This window comes from Grampus griseus, assembly GCF_964374135.1.
Source record: "Grampus griseus genome assembly, chromosome: 4".
Lineage (NCBI taxonomy): Eukaryota > Metazoa > Chordata > Mammalia > Artiodactyla > Delphinidae > Grampus > Grampus griseus.
In genome coordinates this window covers 88,000,184-88,028,040 of record NC_138997.1, presented here as the reverse complement: position 1 = coordinate 88,028,040, position 27,857 = coordinate 88,000,184, and the positions used below count along the sequence as shown (strand labels likewise).

The 27,857-nt window shown below is 35.1% G+C and overlaps 1 protein-coding gene across 5 annotated transcripts in view; it reads left to right on the top strand.

The window, feature by feature from the left end:
- Positions 1 to 27,857, top strand: part of PCDH7 (protocadherin 7) — a gene marked incomplete at its 5' end in the record, with an annotated part of 409,595 nt that overhangs the window by 61,534 nt on the left and 320,204 nt on the right. The window lies entirely within an intron of this gene.

The window sequence follows — 27,857 nt, the reverse complement described above, 5'->3', positions numbered from 1 at the left end:
CCCTGAGTTGAATGCATTCCCTGGCAGAATATATTAAAGTGCTAGAACCAGTTTTTCTTGCTCTTTACCCCCCAAGGATTGATCAGCACATGAAGGTCCCCGTAACTTCAAAGGCATTTCTGTACTTGGATCAGCCTGGTTGGGTTCAGAGGAGAAGGAAACACTAGCCCCTGATGTTTATTGCTGTAGGCTCTTTCATCTAATAGTATTCTCTGCGTAGGAGAAGCAACAGGCAGAGGAGTCTTGCAGCTGTTATAATTTCACGATTAATTTTTAGTCACAAAGTGCCTCACACAGAAAAACAGTACTTTTATTTTAGTTTCCTGCTACTACTCCAACTGGGAAAGGTCAGAGAAACAGTGGGAAGCAAAATGAAATCATACGTATCATTTGGATTTTTTTTTCATTGCAGTATACTGACTTGCAAAATAGTGTCACTTTCAATATCACAAAGATGGTGTGGATAATCTTCAGGGATACATATTTAGAGAATTGGTCACACTGAATTTTTTTTCATTTAGGTGAATTTCTGGCCATTTATGGAACTGATTTTGATAATAAAATTTAATGTTGTCAATCTAGTCTTTGTTTTACAAGATTAGAAATTTAGATAGGAGACTTGCAGGCTTCCACCTACCAAGCTTCTCCTAAGTCCCACTATTTCCAAATAAAACTTCTACCCTTGCCTCGTGCCTCTATCCATTTGGGAAAAAAAGTGGGGGAGCAAGGGGAGACTGCACTTGGCTCAAGATAAATGGCTATATAGAGCAGTGGAGCAACCATGAATGAGAATTACCAATTGAAAAGTTATGTCCAGAATTCATCAGATTGGATGCAAATGGGTAAAACTTTTGCCAAGATATAAAAGAAAATTAAAATATTATTGGGAATTAAAATGCATGCTTTTGGTTTTAGTTCTTGTTATTTTTTTAACTGCTGTTATTCTACCTCTCTGTTTTGGTAAATATAATTTAGCTGAACAGATTTTCATATTTCTCTGATAATTTTTTAAACTTAGGTTACCGAGAGTCAACTCTGTGTAGATGATATATTAATTGCACTATTTAATATTTATATCAACCTCATGAGGTAGATACTATTATTGTCATGACACCCATTTTACAGATGAGGAAAATGAGGAACAGAGGGTTTTGGTAAATTTGCAAAGCTACAGAATTAGCAGGAGGTAGTGCTGAGCATTGAGCTCTGCCAGTCTGGTTTCTGAGGCTGCACTCAACAGGTGGGCCACAGAGCCTTCATGCCAAACACTATTATAGATGGGGGTTCAAGATAGGTTCTGGAACTATTTGTGGGTGCAGAGGTAAATTTTGTGGTTCCCTAGATCACATATCTATTAGTCTGAGTGAGGCCAATTCAGAATGCATGACTTAGATGTGAAAGGTATTCAAAAGTTCTAGCTCACTGAAATATTATATAAAGGTGGAATCTGTGATAAAAAGGTCTGTTCTAAATACTGTATACAGGGAAGAAGAGAAATTTTTCTCTAACTTACTTGCTTTGCATGCTTAAAATATATTAATATAAATATGGACTATTTGCATCAATATTTTTTTTTTTAAATGAGGACTTTGCTGCTGGAATCTGGGTGGACTGAGGAAAATGGCAGCTGCATTCTTTGAATCAGGAGAGCTCCCAGTTTAATGGGAATTCCAGCCACGCAGGCTAATTATTACAATGCCATATGCTAAATGATGGACTATCACCGTGGTTAAGAGTTCAGGGTCTGGAATCCAGGCAGCCAGGGTTTGAAACGTGGTTCACACACATAAATGATGTGACCTTTGAACAAATAACATCTCTCTGCTTCCATTTCTTCATATGTAATATGAAGTTAAAAACAGTATCTATCTCATAAATTAGTTGCGATGATTAAATGAGATTTAGCCAGGCAAAGTGAGTATGACATAACAAAAGCTCAGTAAACACTGGTAATTATTAATTTTCTTAGTGTTGTTTTTATAATTGACATGAATAGAGTGAGGTGGCTGTTGACTGATATGTTCATGGGCCAAAATAAACTCAGTATCACCGGCAAAAGTGAAATAAAAGGCACCTTACAGAAAAGTGTAATGACAAGCCCTCAGTATTCTCCATATGCTCTGGTGTGAAATTCAGAAAAATTGTGCAGGTCCGGGTTCTCCAGGGAAAATGCATCAGTTTCTGATCTGCTAGAGTTCAAATCTGGGAGCTCTGTAATTCTTTCAGGCATAGACAAGTGAAAGGAAATTGTGAAAGCTGAAATCAAACCTTTGTCATGATCCAACGACGAAAGTTTCCAAAAGGTTAAAGAACAATTTTTGGAGATCATTTTATCCACAATCATAAGGGAATACAGTTTTTTCTCATTATTAGTAGCTTAAAAATTGTGAAGCTTAAGAATGAGAGCTATGTCAGGTTATCATAAAAACTAAGGGTAATGCTGATTATGACAACCAATCCATAAATAAGTCGTTGTTATTCTTTGCAAGTATTTAATAAAGATCTATTCTATATGATTAGGGCTTTATTTTCAAAGTCCTTCATTAGGCAGAAAATAGTGCTGCATTTATTGGATGATAAGATTTGACTGTATGAAATATAAACAAAATAAACACTTGCTGAATTGAATTGGATCATATTTACTATAAAGGAAGCCAGTGGCTTTCATTTTAAACATAGTTATTGGTTAAGTAAGCATATTGGAGTGGAAAAAACAAATAAACAACCACTGAAAATGCTCAGTTTTGCCTATTTGAAACTACTTTTTAGATGAAATATATTGACTAACAATTGTGACTGTGGAAAATGTAGGCCTCAGAAGTGGCTCTGCATTTTTGGGAACGCATAGCATTGCTGGTGAAAACATGAGAAAGTTATATTTTAAGTTCATATCACAGTTTAGCATCTGAGCATCTGAAAAAAAAACGAAGCCAACTACAGATTTTTATTAGACCATGCGTTTCAGTAATTTTTACACTTTTTATGATAAAGTTGGCTACTCTGTATTTTTGTGGATGTTAATACGTCTATAATAACCTATCTTATGCTGCTTTTTGTGAATTTCTAATGAGAAGTTAAAATTAATGTGATTAAAAATGAATATCTTTCTAGACTCTATCCTTAGATGTTTGGGGAAAAATGAACATTTTTGATTTTAAGAGATTGGAGTTCTGAGATCAGGTACAGCTCAGCCTGTTTTTTAATTGCCACTTCCCATTTTTGTCAGTGAAAATTCTCTCTCAGTCACAGCTGAAGGGGACCTTAGTCTCTAATCTTTCTTCTTCTCTCTGTGTCTAGCTGTTAAAAGGCGGATCAGCAAGGACTTTTTCTCCCCTATGTGTCAGTCTCATGAAAGCAGCAGACATTTGGTATATGCATTCCAGAAGGATCAGAAACTGGCTGCTTCCCGATAACACATTTCAAGTGGATATAGCATAGTCTAACTTTCTGCCAGTTGACTTTAAAACCCCTGCATATTTACTAATAAATCTGCCATTTTTTGGAACCCAAAATTGAAACTTGATTGGTAAAGTCATGTAATTGAAAAAAAAAAATTGTTAAGGAAAACACTGATAATATTAAGGAAACAATTTATTACATGAGACTTTTTCATAATCCTATGATGACTTGTCAAGCAAATGCCTCACTATTTAGATGATGTTTGAGAACATGTTTTTGAGGATGTCTTGCTATTAGTACTACATTAAAAGAGGTTGTATTCAAATGAATACCAAGAATCTGTAGACACAGGATCTTTTAATCTTTCAATAAACCATTTTTAATACTAGGAAGAAATGCAGTACGTATCTTACTCCGGGGCTCCCCAGCAATCATGTGCTCGTGCCATCTGAGATTAACATTTGGATGAAAGAGCATGATTAGAGGATTCTAAATTAGTGGTTACCAAGTTGAAATGACACAAAAGTTAAAACAAAGTAATACAGCAATCTATTTCATGCAATCTATTTCTTATACCAGTTAATTGGGCAGTTTAACTAGCATGATGTTTCATGTTGTGGCCTAAGCCATTGTACTCCCAGTGGGCGTAATGGAGACAATGAAAAAAGAAAAAAAGAAAGCTTTAGAATTGTTGATGGTTGTATCACATGCTACCAGAATTTAAAATAATTCTTTATTTTAAAAGAAGAGAACATACATATGCTTTTTTTTTCTGAATCCAGAACAGATTTTTTAAAAGAATTTTTATGGTATGAAATACTTCCATCCACGAATTAAAAGCCTATCAAATATGTGCAAGTGTTAACTGAAGTACATTTTAAGTTCCAAGTGACCACAAGTAAATGACAAGTAAATGACTAAAGGATACACTTCGATAAAAAAGAAGTTCCATTTACGATTTTGAGATAAAAATATGTATTAGGGTGATCATATTTTTGAAAGTATAATGTGGTGATTGATAGGATTCTATTAAGGACCATTGAAATGACTTACAAAGGACTGCATTTTGGAAAGGGACAATGGAACTCTGCTTTTGGACAGGCCTGAGGAAAAACAAATATGCATCTTAGAAATAATTTATAAAATAAATGACATGAAAGGGGTCTCTTATCCTTCCTTCCCTCCCCAGTGAGAACATATTCATATTGTGTGTGTTTGACTTTATCACATGAAATGGAAGTTTCTGCTGAGCCAAAGACAGTCATCTGCCAGCTGATTGGTTCTGCCTTTTTACAACAGTAGAAAGAATGGCCGTATTAGTTATGAATATTGAGCCATAAAATATAGCAAACCTTCTGGAGGTACTTTTCTCTTCATTTTACACTGTTGACAATTCAGAACTTGCAAAGAAATAAAATATTTTGAGGATATGACTAATATACCTAGATTTTGTCAAGTTTTCTTTCCCAATCACTGAACTCTTGGCTACTTCCTCATGGATATATCATTAGGCTATTCGTTTCCGTTGAGTTTGCATACTATAGTAGGTCCAGAGGGCTTTTTTTTTTTCCTTTCAAAAATTATTCTGTAGCCTCCTTTGGCAGTTAATGTATGAATGCCACTTGGAATGTAACTTTGGTTATTATGTTGCTCACAGATATTTTATTGTACACAGAACTGAATATTTATAGAAATCTAAAGACACTGTTATACAAAACCTTATAAAGAGAAAAAAGCAATTGTTTTCCCCCTGACTCTTTCCCTTGTCTAACACATCAATTCAAATTGCTCCCTTATCACGTAGCAGAAATTTTGGGCAAATGGGATAGGAAGTATATAAAAATTGTGGATCTTTAATTGATAGTATATAATCAATTAGAAGTTCTATTTTCTAAAATAAGGACAATGGAACTTGTGATAAAAATAATTCAGTAAACATTTGTGCTAGGATGAAGACAAAGATGTGTGATTCTTAAGCTTCTTTCTTTTTAGTTGTTATTACATCTTCAGATGATCAGAATGTTGCAGTTTAATTTTTGGTCTGATAGTTACCTGATAACGATCTGATCTGTGAGTGATCTTTCCGTTTAAATACATTTACTAAGTATTTGAACTGCTGTATTTTGTCCTCTCTTGGGGTTCCTGTGAAAATATATGACTTAAAGGTATATATAATTCATGAATTAAAAGATGAAGTGTTTAGAGCATTGATTATGGACCAGTCTTTGAGACTTTGGGCAAGCTACTTAACCTGTCATGTATTTAAATGAAGATAATAGAAGTCTTATGGTAATATTAGGAAAAGTGCATGAATTAGTATGCTATATGTTATATGTCATATAATGGGTTAATATAAGTTGACATATACCACTTATGGCCATGCCTGGCATGGGGTGAGAATGTATAAATAACAGCTATTATTAAAGAAAGGCTCAGAAATTGACACCAGTCATGTAGCTATTCACTAGTTGAGCTAAGATTCCAGAAGCACTTTGAACACAATACACAATAGTGCCCGCCATATAGTAGGTGTCTCTGAGTGCTATCTGCTATTAAAAATAGGCAAATTTGTTTTACACCAAAAACACTGGTCATGAGTTAGTTTGAGATTCGAACTTCAGATATGCCTGACTTTAAACCCTTATTTCCTTAAACCCTTACACGAATTTAAACTTGATTTTAGAATTGTTTTTTGATGTGGACCAAACAAACTTTACAAATAAGCTTGCTGTTTAGTATGTGTTGGAAAGGTATTTTGGGGATTATTTAGAACATACAAACGTGCTTATAAAACATGGTAATATTTATAAATGAGAATATTATAAAACATGATCAATTATCAATGGATACTTTGAGCTGTTTCCATGAGTCTCTTAACATTTAGAAACTACTCATTAAAACAAACAATGGTGAAATATCTAACAGGTTTATTTATTTATTTCTAGTAGACTTCAACAGGGTAATTTGGTAAGCTCATATTCTCACTTTCATTTTCTTCAAATATTTGGAGTTATATTAATCAAAATAAATTAAGTGATTAATTATGTTAATCACTGTCGTAATTGTGGGGAGCACCTTTTATACTGTGACATGTTCTTTTCAGCTATTGCTGCATCATTTGTGTTGCCATTCAGTTTTGTTTAACTGTGAGGAATGTTTTATTTCAGTTTTCTTGAAATAGTTTGCAGTAATTTTTCTATTAACTTGTTTTATTGACTACTTTTCACGTAGAGGTTCGTAAGGCTTAGCACCATCCTCCAGTTGTCACCATTACTTGCTGTTTAGTTGAACTTGAAACTGATATGCCCTGATGACTGTTATTAGAAGTTACTCCACTTACTGTGTCATCTAGCAATATTGGATCATAAAAATATGTGTTAAATAAAGAAAGCTGTCTCGTGCTTTTTTTGTATGTGCTAGTGGCCAGTGATCAAGACTGTGAGATAAAATAGATCATGGCTAGGTATGGAGAGCATGAACTGCTATTAAAGTTGTGTACAAAGTATACATAATGGATTCAGATATTACACCGAAGGCTAAAGTATCCCATACATTGCCACCGCCAAATCTTGCAAGGACAGAACAACTTGCTTCTTCTTAGGCCATGCTCAGGAACATTTAGCACCTGATCATTTCTAATTAATACATTTCCAATTTCTTAATTTAGAATCATATTCCTCTGACTCTGATCTCCGTTTCCCATTTATACTTTTCATTCTTTTCATGAACTCGATGCTTCTGTTAAGCTTGGTAAATTTCTAGTGACTTTACCTACTTCACACTTTCCTACCAGTTTATCTTAACCTATACTGTTATCTCCTCCAGCAAATCTGTCTTCTAATTTTACATGAGTGAATCCTACCTTCCATGATTCTTCTTTTATAAGCTGTTTCTGATTACCAGGTCGTGAGTGTTAATGTTAAGTCATTTTATCTGTGTGATTTTATGTTACCTGGAGCTTCCTAACTTTAATGATGGAATCTTTTTGTGCATGTAAGTGAATATATGTACTATTTTATTATTACACCATAATCTCTTCACTGGGAAGATCCAAGCCTGAATCATATTTGCTGTCTCCACCCAGTTCTTAGCAAAGTGCCTTGCTTATGGTAAGTTAGTAGATGCTTATTAAACAGTGATTGAATTCATTTGTTGCTATAAAGGGGATTTTTTTGTGATTTTAGGGCATTCAATGTAATGTATAAATAGTTATTCAATAAATATTTATTGCATTGCTACAATAGATTAGGTGCAGTGGATGTCATATTCCTATAAAGAATTAACTGCTGGGTAACAGTTGGGGTGATGTGCATCTGTTTATATACATAAATATCATACGTCATGTACACTCTGTGTGTTACTCGGGATCTACTCTATTGCAGAAATTCTGTTATTACCAAGATAACTATATTACCCAGATGTGATAACTACATGGTACCAAGAGTAAGGGGTCTGGTGGAGGACAAGTAGATGCCAAGGCAGGATGATATAAAAGGAGACTGGGAAATAGATCAAGATGTAAATGGCATTAGATTTCATGTGAAGGAGATTCAACTTGATCCTGGGAGAAATGGGAGTCAGACAGCAGAGGTCTTTAAGTACAGGGCAGTGGAGGCCATGATTTGCTAGGGGAATAACTCTCAAAGCAGTGGGAACAAAGCTCCAGAGAGGGAAGAAACAAATAACCCTAAAGGAATCTGGATTGTGCCTTAACGGAGACATATTTCTCTTAGGCTTGGAATTCTATGCCATTAGTGGCCACACTTTATGTGGAATAAGAAGTAGTAGAGACAACAGCTCTCTTTGGTCATTTCTTGGCACCAATATACTGCTCTGCTCTAGAGACTTATTTCCTTATTCTAGACTTATTCTAGAGGAATTAGAATAGTTAATAATAAAAGAAATACATATAAATGCATGGTTTCTAAAATCCATAGACTTGAAACTATTCTTTAAACGTGGAGTTCAGTCCAACTTAAAATGTTTATGTGTGATGATTTGGCAAATCTATATGATGCTGAGATATAGATAGAAAGCATCATTTAAATATAAAATTCTTTTGCTGTAATACTGACTCTCAAAAAAAGACTTTCCTTGATGTTAAGCTATGATCTCGATCTCAAGTCATGCTTGGAGACTATCTTGAGGCTGAAGGCTAAAAATCATTGCTCATCAAATCGATGCCATACCGTTTCTACCTCTATCATTGTCTGAACTCACTCCTCAAGCTATAAGCTGATTATTATTTCACACTTTACCCAAAAGTATTTTTATTTTGACCTTGCAGCATATCATTTTCAGTGGTTTTTGCTTGCTTTTGTGTGTCATGGTTTTAAAAAAAAGAATTAATGCCACAGATAATGCAGATATGGCTTTCACAGTTCCGCTGTTTATAAGGCTCACTGTTTTCTTTTGAAAAAATAAAACAATTCATAGGATTTCACTTGTAGTGAGACTGTTCTGGCAGTTATGTAACAGTGGAATTTTTAAGGATCATCAATACTGAAGGCACAGCCTGCAGAGTTACTCTTTTTTTTTTCTCTTTTTTTCATCTTTAATTCCAATTAAAAGATACATATTCTATTAGACTAGATGCTTTCTGCCTGGATGTTTTCTGTGTGATCTTTGACTTGCAACCAAGGAAATGTAGCTTCAATCTGTTAGAGCTGAATGGGACTACAGTATGCCATGGGCTATCTAGTGTTTCAAGAATTAAAACCCCTGGTCTATGAATAATGATTAATATGTGTTACTAACATTGTTAAATTTTCCAGCAAAGATGTCCTGTAAAGTTATTCTGTGTTGCTGAAATTATTCTTAATATTCATATAATGCAGACATTGCACATATCCTATGTATGCAAAGTATTTAAGCCACAGTTCTATAGATAAATATCCACATTCTCGATGTGCAATTTTCAAATGCCTATTTTATACTTTATCATAAAATTTATGCAAAATCCTGTATAAATCATATTCAGTATGCTTTTTAATATAATTGTTTAAACAAAAGATTGTAATTTTGTTTGAAATTTTTATTGTGTTTGATAGGTTTCAGAGGGAATACCATCATGCCTTTAATGTTGCTATTATCCATGGATTGGCAGTTCACCACGTCTTCTCTAATTGAAAGACTTAAATGTTTTCTTTTAAAAATTAACTTAGAAATCCAGATTGTCTTACTAATATTATTATGAAAAGCTACAATCTGTGATATACCATATTGTCAGAATATCTTACCATTGTATATAACGTAGAATTTTCTCAATGCTTGATTTGCCGATTCTGAATGTAACTTTTCTTGATATCATAAGTGAAGTATGTCGAGAATACGAATGTCAGTGTTGAGTCATGTATTGACTGCTGAAGCATTAACAAATGGAGTATAAAAGTATAAAAGTTCTGGATTATATTGGATGCACATACACATATATCTAAATATACATATTTAGATATGTAATAAATATTTTGAAATATATATTTTCTCTATATGTCTGTTTCACATATTCATATATATGTCCATATATATTATTCATACATATTCATATATGTCCATATATATTTCAGAATGTAGTTTTCTATTCTGAGTCACCAGAGAGAAACAATTACTCAAAAATAATTACTGAATACCACTTTAGCCCAGACACTGTGCTTGAGTCTGGGAATATAAATGTGGGAAAGATGCCATCTGTGCTTTTAAGGAACTAGTTACCAAGAGGGTCAGATGTGTTACAAGTGCTATAGGGCAAAAGAGATAAAGAGGGAAAGTGAAGTCATTTGGGAATAATACAAGAAGCTTTTGCGTTGAAGCTTACAATAAATTAAGTTTATTTAAACTAAGGAGGGAAGAAAGGCATTTCAACTGGAGAAGAAATCATGAGCAAAATAATGAAAGCATCAAAATTAATCATTTATTTGGTAAAAGACACATCATCCAGTTTGGTTAGAGTATAGGGAACATGGGAAGAGTGACTAGATATGAACTGGAAAGATTAAGTAGATTCAGCTCAAGAGGAGCCTTGAATTTTATGATTAGGAGTTTGGGTTTATCCTGTGAACATGTGGAAGTTACTGCAAGTTTTCAAGCAGGGGTATAATGCAATACTTGGTTTAGAATGATGGCTTTGTGGGAAGAATGGAGGGCAGTTTATAGTAAAAGTACTAGAGAAAGGGATACTTGTTAGGGAACTCGGATAGTCTGATAAAGTCTGATCATGTGATTCTGATGCCACGACTTTGGAGACAGATCAAGAGGTATATGGACAGATGGATGTAAAATGTTTGGCAGATGACTGGAGGTTGGGGAAGAGAGGAGAGGAATGGAAAATAATTTTGTTTTAGATTTTACTTTTGAGCATTTTAATAAGAAAGTGGAATTTGAAATGTAGGAGATTAAGCTTGGGAAAAGAAAGAATTAAACAGGTCATCTACATTTAGTGATAGCTGACTCCAGTCAAGTATATGAGCTCCCTAGGGAGTTCACAGAGAGTGTAAAAACAGAAGATGGCAAAGGACCAATCTTGTTGAGATGTGGGGAAGACACCATAAAAGAAGTATATGTAGAATCTGAAGAAAACTGCGATGAAAAGCTGGAAAAAATGGAAAGTGTTTCTGCTCATAGATGTCCTAATAATAACAATATCAAAAACAATAATAATAGCAAAAATTGACTTAACTTTTACTAGTCACTAAACTTTTTTTTTTTAGTCACTAAACTTTGCACTAAAAATATTACACAGATGAGTTCATTTAACCCTAATAATAAAATTTATTTTCAAGCAATAGAAACCAAGTTTACAATTTAGCATTTTAGACTGAAGATGGCTTTTGGAACTAACAGATGGGGCTCACAAAGTGCTAGCGGAGGATAAACATGCTCAGGAAAGAGAAAGGTCCATTCCAGCTCCAGAGGGTAGAAGTCAATTCAGAGGTTAGCAGGGGTTGGTAAACTGTTCCTTTCAAGCTCACTATTCAGACTCCAGAGAGGGAATGCTGAAATAGCCTTTTGGGGTAACCTGTCAACCTTTTGGTTGACAAGAAGGGCAACACACTTTGAATAACAGTTTTACCAGACTAAATTCAGTGGGTGAAAGTAATTTCCTCAAAGGACCCTGAGGTATCCTTAAAAGTGACCCATACATCCGCAATTTACATAGGAGGGCACTAAATCTTACGGACTTTAAATGGCTTTCCCAAATTGAAACAGTTAGTAAGTAAATGTATTCATATTAAAGCCAAACTCCCAGCATTCAGATCAAGAAAACTGAAGAGTGAGAAAAGCGTCCTTTGTGTAGCATTTCGAATAGTTTCATCAGCATGGTAGCCAGCTAAGATTACACCAGATTTTATGGAGCCAGTTTAAGTAAGCAGAGCCATTGAATGCAAGGTCCTTTGCCAAGAATCTTTGTAGGAAGGAAAAGAAAACAGCAACTTGATGGTGGAAGAGGGGAAGAAAGATCTTTTTTTTACAAAATAGGAAAATTCAGGTAGGTTTGTATGTTGAAAGAAGGTTAGAGGTTGAACGGAAAAGAGAAAGCACATTGATGAAACAAGATCTTGGCAGAGGCAGGAACAGTGGAATCAAAAGGTCAGATGAACAAGAGAATAAGGATTCTTCTTCTTAGATGCAAAGTGAAGTCCCAGTGAGTAAAGATACCAATAAATTTGGAGACATAGAGGAGGGAAGTGGAGGGGGTTCATGCTTGATAGTCCCAATGTTCTCAGTAGTAGGAGGTGAAACCATGTGTTGAGGTTGAGGGGAGTGAGGGTGAGAGTGGGGGATCTGAGGAGGGTGTGGTAGGAACAGCTGCTGTGTGGAATGGGAAGACCAGCCAAGTAGGAATGAGTAATAGGGCTGCTAAGCAGCTCTGAGAGTTCAGCTGACATCGGAAATCATAAATTTGTAGCAGAGTCAATCAGCACGGTTATTCAATTTTCTCAGTAACTCTTGGCAGCCCAGGAGGAGGAGGAGAGCAAACAGATGGTAGGATTGATTTGGTAATGGGATTGGCAAGGCCGCTGTGAGAGAAGGTCAAAGAATGGGAGAATCAATTGCACTCCTGAAAGTGTGTTATCAGGGGGATCACAGTTAGAAAGAGATGACAGTCAAGCCAGGAAAGAGCATCAGCCTTTGATGCCTAAGAGGAATTTTTGTGGGCCTGAGTGGGATGGGAATGAGAAAAGAGAATTTCACAATTCTGGATAGTACAATAGAACACTTTTTGTTTAGAAACAATTTATTTTGTATCTATGGGTATGGATTGCCAAAGCTGAGTGGGAGTGTCGGCCACTGAATATAGGGGTAAAAGAATTTTGAAGCTAAATAGATGAATGAGTCATCCAAGTCATCTAGGATAGTGACAAGTGATAGAAGAAAAAAACCCCAAAAATGAAAAAACAAACAAGCCAGCTGCCAAATTATTCTAGTGAATTGATGAAGTACTTGTCGATGACAAGATTTAGAAGACAGATGGTTTGATTGATTGTTTGGGTTTTGTAGACATAGGGCTTATTGAACTGAGATAATAGAACAGTGTCTCAGAATTAGGAGGGGAAGTGCAAGAGAATGTCCCTCTTCCTCTTTACCCTGAGATAGGAAGATGATTACTGTGTTTTACAGTGTTCTAGAATATAATGAAATCTAAATTCAGTGGTCAGTTCTGTCTCCTTGTCTAAAATGTTGGCATTTGAGTGGTTGTTCACTCCCTCTCCCTGGAGCACTTCTTATCACCATCTTCACTTGGTTTTCCTCTCCATTGCTGACTACATCTTCTTAGTCTCCTATGCTGCTTCTACTAAATATCTGAGTCATGTGGTGCCCCAGGATTTTGTTTTTATGTATCACCATCCCAGGCTTCTCACCTGGGCTCCATACTCAATACAACTACCTATTCAGCTTTTCCACTGGTAAAGGCAGTAGTACCCAGTGGCCATGCAGCAGGTTCTGGCACCAGATTCTCCATGACTCTATTAACTGGCTGACTAGGGCAAATCTCTCTGTAATTTAGTTTTCTTTTTTTTTTAGTTTTAATATTTTTTTAACATCTTTATTGGGGTATAATTGCTTTACAATGATGTGTTAGTTTCTGTGTAATTTAGTTTTCTTAATCTCTAAAATGAGAATGATAATAAGAACTAATTCATGGGGTTCTTGGGAGGATTAGGTAAAAGATATAAAAAATTAAATATACAAGTGTATAGAGGTATACTTGGCACAGAATAAGTGCTCAGTAATTGCTAGTTATTATTATCACAAACATAACAGAGTAAAAGTAGAACCATTGAGTTTTTTCCTCATATACCTCAGTTTGCCATCGTCATAAATCTTCCTCATGTGAGTGAATAGTACTGATATCCACTCACTTTCTTTTTAGAGGAAAACCCCTGAGATCATCTTTTGCTCTTTTCCCTTATATGCCACCCCAATCCCTCAGTAATTCTATTACCTTCACATCAAAAATTTATACCAAATCTGACCATTTTTCATGACCTTCTTGTCTAAATCGTAATCCAAGCCACCAACATCTGCTGTGTCTCTGATTCTACTACGCTCCCTGCAATACCCCTAGAGTGTTATTTCTAAAGTGCAAATGCAAACATGTCTTTTCCCTGTTTAAAATCTGCCAGTGTCTTTCCATTACAACGAGAATAAAATCTGATCTTCCAAAATGGTCTACAAGCATGACCTGATTAGGTACCAGCCTGCCTCTGGGACCTCAACTCCTTTCACTCTCAGAATGACTCACTAAACCAAAGCCACCATGAACCTTTGTTCTGTCACTCAAACATGCCAAAAGATTTCCTCCTGCAGAGACTTTGAACTTGTTATGCTTTCTGTTTGGAACACTCTTTCTCCCCTCCAGTCTTCGTATGCCTGCCTCCTCTTCATCATTTAAATCTCACTTCAGATATCAGGTCCTCACAGAGGCTTCCTTGACCCTCTTCATCATGATGCTCTATTGTATAGGTTTGGTAGCACTCATTTGGATCTGCAATTTCCACCCAAACCTTAGTTCGCCCAAAATGATCACACCTAAATCTGGGGAAATAAAAAAATCTATCATAGAGTTTCATTTGATTTACTTGATTATTTACATTTTGGTCATCAGAGTTCTTAAATTTTATTTTTGTGTATACTTGTTCATATAAGTAAAGTGATTATTAGATGATGCTCTGGTGTCTGCTGGTGTATTAGGCATTTGGAATGTTGTAAGCATCTCTAGCATTCCTCTTCACATTTGTAAAAGCTGACGTGAATAAAATAGTACTTGTTTTGGATCTGGAGTTCTCTTGGAAAACTACTATTTTTGGAAAATGAGCTATTATTCTTTTGATTTTTATAGAAGATTTTATATATATATATATATATAATAGAAGGAACTGCTAAAATGACTTGAATGTTGTATTTAAGCCTATAAGTACTTCACTTGAATCATGAATTATTTTATTAATAAGGTTAACATATCAGAAGATAATAATTGTTATATCAATAGTTCTCCAAAGTGTAATCAATGAAATACAAACAAAACCAAGGTATTGTCTTCCTTACATTCACTTTCCTTTTGAGTAAAGGAATGCAAAACATACTTATTATTTCTGATGCAAGGATACATATTTACTTGAGAATCCATGTGTTGTGATTATAAATATCACTTGGGATCAAGATATTGACTACGGAGGCATGTTCATGGATTACTGTTTTAAGGTAGATATATGAGGATATCAGGCATGCATGACCTGCAATCATGGGCTTTCCACTACAAAAATAGAATAGATTCTTATTCATCAAACATAATGTCATGTTTGCAGCCCCAACTAACTCCTTATAATCACTTAAGATTTGGATATAAAATTAGGCTTTCTACATGTAGTCTGAAACCACAAATATTACATTTCTGGATTCTGGTTGCATTTCTAAAGATAGGGTGGAGCAAGTATTCTAACTTGGCAGCTAAATATTATTACACTTGTAGGCCTAACCCAGCACATATTGTAACAGTCATCATCTGTTTGTGAAAAAGAAAATTTGGTGATTACTGGCACAGTTTCAAAATTCCAATTGATGGACGATGAGAGAGGTTTTCTGACCTTAAATATTTTGTAAATCCCAAAGTGAGATGTTTAATTAGAGCATACATTTTTGGAGACTCTCAAGAAAGAGGTCTCAACCCAGGTTCATTTTTTCCTGAAGGAACCAAAACAATGACAGTGGCCACAAACTGCAATCACAGTGGGCTCTCTTGGGGGTACCTACAGTGACATGGGTGGCTTCTTTTCTTAGCTGGTGTAGGAGGGAGAGGTGGGCATGTAGGCACATCTGTGTTGGTGTTTGCAGAAGATGAATGAGATCCAGACATGTACAAAGGCTGTGGGATGGTTGGAAGAGATGCCAGTACTGACTAAATGAACAAACGTGTTGAAAAATGGTTAAATGCTATTATCAGTCATTAATTTTAGAGAGAGAATACAGTTGATAAATTCCAAATATGACAGAAAAGTTACTAAAAATTACATTTCCTAGTATAAAATACTTAGTGGTTTTTCATATGGATTCATTAAGTTGTTTGAATAATAATAATTGTTTTTGGCTTCTTTACTGGCAAGTAAAGCCAGAAAACTTTTTCAGGGCATCTTGTTAAAAATTTCCTGTCTATCTTTCTCTCTTTCTTGTTCCTCCTTCAGGATAACTTAGGCACAATTCCTAAAAGAACACCACTTGGACGATTTCCATCTGGCAACCTTCCCCTCTTATTTTCACTGAGAAAAGTGTGGAGTCTAGTTTTTAATGCTATTTCTGAGTAAATTCAGCTTTCAACTCAGCACCCATCCTCCTCCCTTGTTTTTTTTATAAGCAGTTACCTCTTTTTGTGGGAAAAATAAACATAACTCTGGGCTCTAACTGGGTAGAATCAGATAAAAACAAATTGTAGAAATATGGACTCACCAATTTCTAGTCATCTTTTGTAGGCTTTAGAGTAAAAATGTGTCATGTGAAAAGTTCCATCTGTGCAGGAGAATTGACTATTTTACACACAGATAATTAGAAAATTGTCAAGACATATGTTGCTTTTTACAAATGATTTTGTATTTGTTTTACAGATGAAATAAAAAATTATCATGGTGCTGCATTATGAAAAACCTCTCGACTTAGAGGTCTTCATCAATGACTAATTGCTACTATTTGTAACCCACTTTAAAAGCAAATAAAGCACCCATCTGGTAATTCTGTTAAAGGTTTCCATATTAAAATGGCTATTGGTCCTCAAAAAGAAAATATGGGACTTCCCTGGTGGCGCAGTGGTTGAGAGTCTGCCTGCCGATGCAGGGGACACGGGTTCGTGCCCCTGTCCGGGAAGATCCCACATGCCGCGGAGCGGCTGGGCCCGTGAGCCATGGCCGCTGAGCCTGCGCGTCCGGAGCCTGTGCTCCGCAACGGGAGAGGCCATAACAGTAAGAGGCCCGCGTACCGCAAAAAAAAAAAAAAAAAAAAAAAAAAAATCAAATTGGACTAATGATGTTGCTACATATACTCAACAAAATGGAAGATTAAGCGATTATCTAAATAAATCAAGGCAATAAAGAAGCATTCATAATTAATCATTTAGATAGCAGTACCGACTCCTCTCCATCCCCAGCTCTCTGTGTTATCCACTGTAGACTTTATAGGGCTTGAATAACCTGGTCTCCCTGCTCAAAAGAGGGAAAGGGAAGCACTAGTCCTGGTTTTGTTTTGAAACCCTTTGACCTTGAACAGAACGTTGCATGTCTGTGAGACTCCATTTCTGTGGTGGTTAAATGTGAGAAATGCCTCTGCTAGTCTTTGTGTTGTTATGAAGAATTAATGAAATGAAGAATGTGCAAATATTTTGTAAAGTAAGTCCCTCACAGGAGGCAGAGATAGCTATCACCATCCAGGCTTCTGAAGTAGGGCAATCTTTGTCACCCACCTGAAGACTGAAATATTTTATCTCTGAGGAAAATCAGTATGTAGAATTGCTGTAGCCCTGCTTCATTCTGAGCTTTAACCACTTAGAAGTTCGTGAATATTCACTAACCTTGCATCTCCTGATGCATGAGGGTTCTATCTGGACCTAGAGGGAGACACCAATTTTCCTGCTTATTATCTGCCTTTGATGACCCCTATGTCCCTCTCTGCAGAGGCAGAATGGGTTGGTCTGGTTTACATTATACGTATAACATAGACTGTGCACCTGGCCCCAGTGCTCTAGCATGTTTTCAGATTTTGTGATGCCATCTCATTCCTGTTTGCATTTGTTCATGCCTGGAATGCAAACTTTGTTTTTCTTCTTGTTACATTTTCCGTGTTCTTCAACATGCAGCTCAACTCTGTGTGGTATGATTATAGGTGACTTAAGTCTTCTTGTTCTCTATACTTTACATTTTTAGTTCTCTTTCATGGCTTTTATAATTTACAGTGCCATTTGAAGATTTAATTAACAAAAACCTGAAGTGCTTCCCTTGTAACCTGAATCAGGGTTAGGTGCCCCACTCACCTTTCACTAGCACAAAAGTTCACCTCTCCTAATAATTATCTGAGTGGATAATGTTTATAATGGACTGTTTATTTGTCTATCTCACTAGACTGAGATCTTCTGTAAATATAGTTATATTGGCTGCAATATCTATAATAGGCATTTATTACATGTCAGATGAATGAATGAATGGATAAACAAATAGTTTATGTATTTAGTTCATTTTACTTTAGTAAATAGATGTGGGACAGTATTCAACAGTTAATAATTAGATTTGCAGTTCATATAATATGCTACAAGTTCTTAGTTCATTTTGTGCTTTTATACTCATTGGAAATCAATGTTGAAAAATATCAATAGCAAATAAATAAACTATAATAAATAAATGAGGGAAGCTCTTGTAAATTATCATTTTTAAGGCAACTTCTCATTCTCTCATTTGTTTTTCTGTATTGTATAAGGTATTTTCATCTTGAGATCTATGGCTAAACCTTAGTAGTCAAATAGAGGCACTATGCCAATATAAGAACACAGCTGATTAAATCCAAAAGTGACTCTTTGTAATGGATTACCATTACAAATAATTTCTAGCTATCTGTGTACTTTGTATCAGAACTGAGTTTCGGAAAACTGGATACATTTGAATGACAATCAGAAGCTTCAAACATTGCTCTCGTGTGTATTCTCTGTTGGAAGAACATTTCCTTGCAAGTGGCAGTCAGTGGCATCTGATGTGAGTTAGCAAAGATGAGCACAATTTCATTCAATTCAATAGATATTTACTTTATACCAAATAATTTATGACTCTCTAGATTTATAAAAGTGCATAACACCTTGGCCCTTTCTTTGAGGAACTCACAGTAAGTTTTAGGGAGGTAAAATGTAATCAATTACTGATAAAGAAAGGGTGAAATGTAAATTAGCAACATTAAACAAAATTTCTTAGGGGCTGCTCTTTGCTTGTCACTGTGTTAGGTGTCAATAAATGCTATGGGAACAAAAGTTCTGTAGAATCTTTTAACTCTGGCATTGGAGAAGGACACTGGAATAGAACTGACTGTTCATTGGGCACAGTAGTTACAATGCTTTGGACCCACAATACTTTTTAGTGTGGGACCCATGACAGTGTTTCAGTTTCTTTTAAAATCAGAAGAAAAACAAGGACCTTTTCAGTCAAATAAAATGTTTTAATATGTAATATTACTACATCCATCTTTATAACAACACAGTCCTTATATATAATTTGTAAGATTTTTTTTTAATGATCAAAGTGTCTGTAAAGGCAGAAGAGCCTAGGGTTCATGGAAGTCATAATGTGGCCCTGACTGAGGGCAGGTGGTATCCAGAGAGGGTCAGGAAGAGATTCAGAGCACTGGAGTTGGGCTTTGAAATACAAGTACCATTTTACTAGGTAGAGGACAGGAAGGCCTTGTAGGGAGAAAGAATAGTCAAGGGCAAGGCCCAGACTTGTGAAAGTATAGGGTGGGATGATTCAGAGGTGCACAAGACATGGTCCCCAAATTAAAGTTCAGTGGACAGAGACAAATGTATGCAAAGTACAACCACATAATAGAAGATATGTGCCTATTCCAAGACTGGAGAATAAGGTACCTGCTCCTAAATCTTTAAGATTCCTGAGAAGCAAAGATTTACAACCAGACAGCTTAAATAAATAAAACTGATTAAATAAGTCTACCATTGAAACATTCTCAGTGTTCTGGGATGTGTAGTACATTTGGGTGTAAGGTAGGTGGTACTATGGTTTTGAGACTATCATTAAGTCCTAAGATCTCTTGATATATCAATAACTGTGAATTTGTCACCATTTATTATTCTCCATATACATTTTGAAAATATTACCTAGCATTATAACATGTCAAAATTACATTGAAGTGTACATTTTCTCCCTCAGAAATTCAGTCAGGATTAATTGAGTACTCTAATCAAAATATGAATTCTTAAGTACATTTCATACAAATGTTCACTAATAAATCAATAAACTTTCTAGGACAAATTCAAAATCCAAATTTGAGAAGTGAGTCATATTATAAATCATATTGATAAATTCTGTTAAACTACTTTTAAAATTTTATACGGTAAAGTAAAACTTTATTCTAGTATATACTATTGTTTTCATTCCACTCCACCTTCAATCAGTTTCTTAAAGTATATGTTCTTTCCCTATTTTCTAAACACTCTTCTCAGTACTATCTTTTTTTCTTTCTCCTCCTCATATAATGAAGGGAAAGCATTATTTATCTAATTTATGTTGAGAGAATAACATTAAGGCTACCTACATTTTTCTTGTTAGTATAATAGCTGTAGTGAAGAGTAGGTGAGCTGATGAATTTAATTTTTCAACTAACTAAACATGCACATATTAAATTCTCTAACTGTCATAGATATAATCAGCCTTTAATTAGAAAATGAAGGAAACGTAATTCTAAGCATTATGAAGATATATTGAGCTTCTGGTGGTTAACACATCTAGGGAGATGAGGTAACTCAATCAGAATGCCATACTCTCGCTCTATTCTGAATAGAACTTTTGCAAATCTATTATACTAAGCATATAGGAGGGCCACTGGAAATAAAAGGGTGTGTCTTTTTAAGGTAGGTAATAGCGTCATCTTCAAAACTAAAGGACACCAGCCCCTCCTCCAATAAGTAGTTGGACTGTTGGATATCACAAACTATGTTTTTAAATATAGAGGAGAATCTAACCTCTAAAAGACATTTTTTCATTTGTTGCATATTTATTTGCAACTCTGAAAATATTAAAGGGGAGGCAGACAAAGACATTGGTAAACATTGAACTATTCATTTTGGAACGTGATTCATGGGGTGATTTTGCAAGTATTCCACCAGTGTCTGGATACCCCCCAAAAAATATCATTTATTCACTCAAGAAACCATTGACTTCGCGAAACATCATGCTAAAGACAGGGACTTTAGGGCTGTATAAGGCACAATCCTTGCCTTCAAGATGTTTATAGTCTAGTGGAGGCAACAGAAACACAATGGAAACACTGTACAACATGACTAATACTGCATCCTGCAGTGTAGAGGAAGGGCAAGTAACTCAGGCTTAGGGAACTTGAAGGTTGCTTCAAGAAAGTAATTTCATAAAAACCATGTGATCATCTCAATAGATGCAGAAAAAACTTTGGACAAAATTCAACACCCATTTATGATAAAAACCCTCCAGAAAGTAGGCATAGGGGAACTTAACATAATAAATGCCGTATATGACAAAGGCACAGCCAACATCATTCTCAATGGTGAAAAACTGAAACTATTTCCACTAAGATCAGGAACAAGACACCACTATTATTCAACATAGTTTTGGAAGTTCTAGCCACAGCAATCAGAGAAGAAAATGAAATAAAAGGAATCCAAATCGGAAAAGAAGAAGTAAATCTGTCACTGTTTGCAGATGACATGATACTATACATAGAGAATCCTGAAGACACTACCGGAAAACTGCTAGAGCTAATCAATGAATTTGGTAAAATATCAGGATACAAAATTAATGCATTAATTAAAAAATTAATTAAATGTCTTGCATTCCTATACACTAATGATGAAAAATCTGAAAGAGAAATTAAGGAAACACTCCCATTTACCACTGCAACAAAAAGAATAAAATACCTAGGAATAAACCTACCCAAGGACACAAAAGACCTGTATGCAAAAAACTATAAGTCACTGATGAAAGGAATGAAAGATTATACAAACAGGTGGAGAGATATGCCATGTTCTTGGATTGGAAGAATCAACATTGTGAAAATGACTATACTACCCAAAGCAATCTACGGATTCAATGCAATCCTTATCAATCTACTACTGGCATTTTTCACAGAACTAGAACAAAAAATTTCACAACTTGTATGGAAACACACAAGACCCCGAATAGCCAAAGCAATCTTGAGGAAGAAAAACGGAGCCAGAGGAATCAGTCTCCTGGACCTCAGACTATACTACAAAGCTACAGTAATCAAGACAGTATAGTACTGGTACAAAAACAGAAATATAAATCAATGGAACAGGATAGAGCCCAGAGATAAACCCACACACATATGGTCACCTTATTTTTTTATTATTATTATTTTTTTGCAGTACGCGGGCCTCTCACTGTTGTGGCCTCTCCTGTTGTGGAGCACAGACTCCGGACATGCAGGCTTAGCGGCCATGGCTCACGGGCCTAGCCGCTCCGTGGCATGTGGGATCTTCCTGGACCAGGGCATGAAACCATGTCCCCTGCATTGGCAGGCAGACTCTCAACCACTGCGCCACCAGGGAAGCCCTGGTCACCTTATTTTTGATAAAGGAGAATATACAATGGAGAAAAGACAGCCCCTTCAATAAGTGGTGCTGGGAAAACTGGACAGCTACATGTAAAAGACTGAAATTAGAACACTCCCTAAGAGCATACACAAAAATGAACTCAAAATGGATTAAAGACCTAAATGTAAGGCCAGACACTATAAAACTCTTAGAGGAAAACATAGGCAGAACACTCTATGACATAAATCACAGGAAGATCCTTTTTGACCCACCTTCTAGAGAAATGGAAATAAAAATAAACAAATGGGACCTAATGAAACTTAAAAGCTTTTTCACAGCAAAGGAAACCATAAACAAGATGAAAAGACAACCCTCAGAATGGGAGAAAATATTGGCAAATTAAGCAACTGAGAAAGGATTAATCTCCAAAATTTACAAGCAGCTCATGCAGCTCAATATCAAAAAAACAAACAACCCAATCCAAAAATGGGCAGCCGACCTAAACAGACATTCCTCCAAAGAAGATATACAGATTGCCAACAAACACATGAAAGAATGCTCAACATTATTAATCATTAGAGAAATGCAAATCAAAACTACAATGAGATATCATCTCACACTGGTCAGAATGGCCATCATCAAAAAATCTAGAAACAATAAATGCTGGAGAGGGTGTGGAGAAAAGGGAACCCCCTTGAACTGTTAGTGGGAATGTAAATTGATACAGCCACTATGGAGAAGAGTATGGAGGTTCCTTAAAAAACTCAAAATAGAACTACCATATGACCCAGCAAACCCACTACTGGGAATATACCCTGAGAAAAAACATAATTTAAAAAGAGTCATGTACAACAATGTTCATTGCAGCTGTATGTACAATAGCCAGGAGATGGAAGCAACCTAAGTGTCCATCAACAGATGAATGGATAAAGAAGATGTGGCACATATATACAATGGAATATTATGCAGCCATAAAAAGAAATGAAATTGAGTTATTTGTAGTGAGGTGGATGGACTTGGAGTCTGTCATACAGAGTGAAGAAAGTCAGAAAGAAAAAAACAAATACCATATGCTAACACATATATATGGAATCTAAAAAGAAAAAAAGCTTATGAAGAACCTAGGGGCAGGACAGGAATAAAGACACAGACATAGGGAATGGACTTGAGGACACGGGAAGGGGGAAGGGTAAGCTGGGACGAAGTGAGAGAGTGGCATGGGCTTATATATACTACCAAATGTAAAATAGATAGCTAGTGGGAAGCAGCCGCATAGCACAGGGACATCAGCTCAGTGCTTTGTGACCACCTAGAGGAGTGGGATAAGGAGGGTGGGAGGGAGATGCAAGAGTGAGAGAATATGGGGATATATGTATAGCTGATTCACTTTTTTTATAAAGCAGAAACTTACACACCATTTTAAAGCAATTATAGTCCATTAAAGATGTTAAAAAAAAGTAATTTCACCTTGCTCAGCCTTGTGTTTTTTTTGCTTTTTTAAAGAATTGCATAAGTAATTCAAAGTGATATACCTAGATTTATCTATGTCTGCAGTTATCACAAAATTTTGACATCTTCTTTGTATTATTTTTTAATTTTGGATAAACAAATGTACTTTCATGTCCCAGTTTCTTATTACCTGTTTTTACGTATAGGTATCATGTACTTATATATATAGATAACGTTTATCTATATGCAAATATGTATATGTTTGGAATATCCATATATATGTGAAAAAACAAATACCCTTGTAAACACACTTTGGAAATGTTTTCATCATGCCTTTCCAAATACTTCTGTAGCGTTAATGTCATACCAGATTCACAGTAAAAATTTCATTCATCATATGAAAATCTATTGTTGGCTCATTTAAATGTGATTTTCTTTGGTTTACTCTTCAGTGGATTATCTTAAAATTATGTGAAATGCAGCATCAACTCTATTTTATTTTCTCTTTCCTCTCTAAATGTCATTGTTGGTGATATTTTTCATTTTGTCCTGGCCTATGAAAGGAATTTCCTTTACCTACCTAATTTTCTGTTTATATGAGGAAGCCACTTGTATTAGCAATCCCTGTTGACTTTTGTTCATTCATTGCACCGCTGCTTAAGACCTGGTACAAAAACATATGGAAACAAATCACACAGGTTCTTTCCCCTTGTGAAAAATGGCTAAGGCCTGAAATATTGGTATAGACTTTATATAATTTATTAAATAAATATATCCTTTAGCTTTTGGAATAAGCTCTTCACATTTAATTCCTAATGTAAGTATATAGGAGTGGATTAGAGTCCATTTTCTCCCATAATTTTTATTAAAGCAAATGTGTTGATTAAGACTCATGAATTGAGCAACTGCTTTCCTACATTATGTTTGATGTGATGGGAATGTAAAAAGTACTATAGGACACTATCCCTGTACTGGTGGGTTTAGAGAGTAAAGCTTTGAGACTGATCAACAAGCAAAAGTTAAATAGCAATATATTAATAAAAAAGAGGATAAAGCTAAGCTAAATTTTAAGTTATATTATGAAGACTATAAATGTATATGTTCATTTTTATTTGTGAGTATGGATTACATATATGTATGCATGTGTATGTAAAATATAATGAAAACAATAAAAAGGAAATATACCCAGTATCTCACTGCAGATAGAACTTTGAGGAAAGATATTTGAAACAATGCAGGTGGATTCATTCAATAAATTACTGAATGGATCTGTAAATTGTATAGGGATACTCCTCCCGTGAGACTCCTTATCGATTATTAATTTGCAATGTTTTGTAGATGAATCAGTGGGTTTGTTCATCCTATTAAAATATCATTTTGTCTTTCTTTATGGTAAACTCAGAAAAATACATCCAGTTAAATTTGACCAAATTGGCTTCAAATGTATTTTAAAATATATTGTACACACTTAAAGAAATTCAAATGATGTCAGGTTGTCTCTTGAGTTTTTGTATAAAGCTGCTAGTGGCATATTTTGATTTAAGATGTATTTTCAGTTCTAAAATCCCTGAAGTACTTCTCTGCTGCAGTGATTGACTTTGTAGAGAAACATTTAAGGAGGAATTTAAATTTAAAAGCTGCAATTTGAAACACATTTTCTTGTGTCAAGTTTTGACACAAGAGGGACTTTCCTCTTTAATTATGTTGCTTCTTTTAAATTAAATCTACATCGTAATTCTTTACAAAATAAGGTACATTTTTGGAAAGAGATTTATTTTACTTCTCATAGATTTTAGAAGTGGAAAGTGCATACTTTTACCATAGGAATTCAGAATGATTTTTGAAACATTTTTCTATCTCTTCATTTAGGCACTGGGAGACAAAACCTGTTTTCCAAAAAGTGATTGTATATTGTACAAAAATATATATCTGCATTTCAATATAAGTTTTATTAAAACTTAGATTTCAGTCAAGATTACACTGTAAACAGTAGAGGAAAAAAAAGATACTGATGGGTAGGGCATTTATCAGAAAGAACTAAGGAAAAGGGACATTTCAGGAATATTTTTATGAAAGGCTTTTTGCTTCCCTTCAAATATAGAAGAACCTCATCAGTAGGCTTTATCATGAGTTAGCACTGCATTCTATTCCTGCATTACTTCACCAGAAATTCAGTGAACAAACCAATAGAGTACAGATCAGTCATATCGACGCAATTTATTGGCAGTACTGACCATTCTTAGGTATTTGATTATTTGCTATGCAATCTCTATTTTGAGGAATTTAGACAGAAGAAAATGGCATCTAGAATTAGACACCTGGATCCAAATCAATGCCTAATATTTACTTGGCTATGGACCTTGCATGGGTCATCTAACATCCTGAAGCCTCAGTTTTTTCATCTCCCTCTACTTTACAGGATGTTGTAAGAACTGGATGAAATATGGTTTCTGAGGCTTCTACTCATAATGCTTAAAATTTTTTCATTCTTTCTCTAGGTTTCAGTGTACTGACTTGTTATATTATTTTAATATTTTAAAATTTAGTTTTTAGGCCAAGTTTAATTACTAGTGTGTCCTAACATAAAAGGGGCTGCATTATAAATTAAGCATTTGGATTTCAATTTTTCCTTTTGTCTGCATGTATCTGTTTTATAAATTTCAACAAGTAAGTAGATGTAGAACATATTTGTAGGGATAATATAAAGCAAATGAAATGCTAGGGATTTGTGTAATTTGTTGAACATGTATTTTTTCATCCTCGTTGGCTTTTCCCTTCTGATACTTGTATTCATACCCTGGAAAAATTGACTGGTCGGCAATTGCATTTTTTTCAGGATGTTGTGGATTTTCGTTACAGGGCTTTTATTGTTTTGTTTTGTTTTGTTTTGCTTTTATACAGGGACATGCATGCTACTCTATTGTTTTGTTTAATTTTCTGCTATCTCTTCTGCATAGCAAAGAGTGTCTAAAAGACTCTTAATTAGTCTCCCTGCTTCTAACCCTGGCCCCTACAGCAGCCTATTTTTAAAACTGTAATCAGAGTAAGAACTAGGGAAAAATATAAATATAAAAATATAAATTTTAAAAATATAAATTATCTTGTAAAATATAATTCAAATTACTTCTCTGTTCAGAAGTCTCCAGTGGCTTCCCATCTCACTGCAAGTTAAAGCCAAAATCTTCAAGACCCTGCATGATCTGATTTCCTTACATCTCTAAAGACATCTCTGACCACATTCCTCTCACTCTGACCACACTTGCCTTTTCTGTTCAAAGCCAGGTCCACTTCCTGCTCAGAATCTTCAAATTTGCTCTGCCTTCTGGGGTGTTTCTTCCAGTCCCCATATAGCTTCTGGTCATGTTAGCAGTGAGGACTTCCTGACCACTCTATTTGAAATAGCATCTTCCTCTTAGATCCCAAACACTCCCACTTTTCTTCCCTTTTCCTCAATCCCTCTTAAGATTGTATGTATGTAAGTAAGTAACTATGTATGTACGTACTGTATGTGTATAATATTTACCTATTTATTTGGCCTATTTTTCTCTCACCCATTAGAACGTAGGTTGCATGAGTTTGGGAGTTTGTGTGTGTGTTTTCTTCCACTGCTGTATCCTCTGTACATACTACAGTGCCTAACCAATAGGAGGTACTCATTAATATCTGTTGTGTTGAATAGGGAAATTATTTCATGTTTCTGAGTCTCCATATCTCCACTTTCCATATCAACTCAAAGGAAGGCTTTGGGATCCACAAAGTAAGCCTTTGTTCCTTTCCCATAGTATGGACTAGCTGTTGTTAACTCCTTTTCTTTTTTTTTTCCCATAAGAAAAAGCACTTTTCATTTTAGCCTGAGGATGAAAACACATGGTAGATTTCCAAAGCATCATCTTATGTGGTTATTAAATTATCTTAGACATTCAATGATTTTTTTTAACCAAAAAACTTGCCACCATTTTATTGACATCATGAAATCTTTTTTTTTCTGTCTACATGATTTTGACTACTCTAAGTACCTCATATAAGTAGAATCAAACAATATTTGTTCTTTTGTGACTAGTTTACTTCACTTAGCATGAAAGAATGCTAAGTGAAATAATGCTTAGCATGAAATGTCCTCAAGTTTCATCCATGTTGTAGCATACATCAGAATTTCCTTCCTTTTAAAGGGTGAGTCATATGCCACTGGATGTATACACCACATTTTACTTATCCATTCATCTGTTAATGG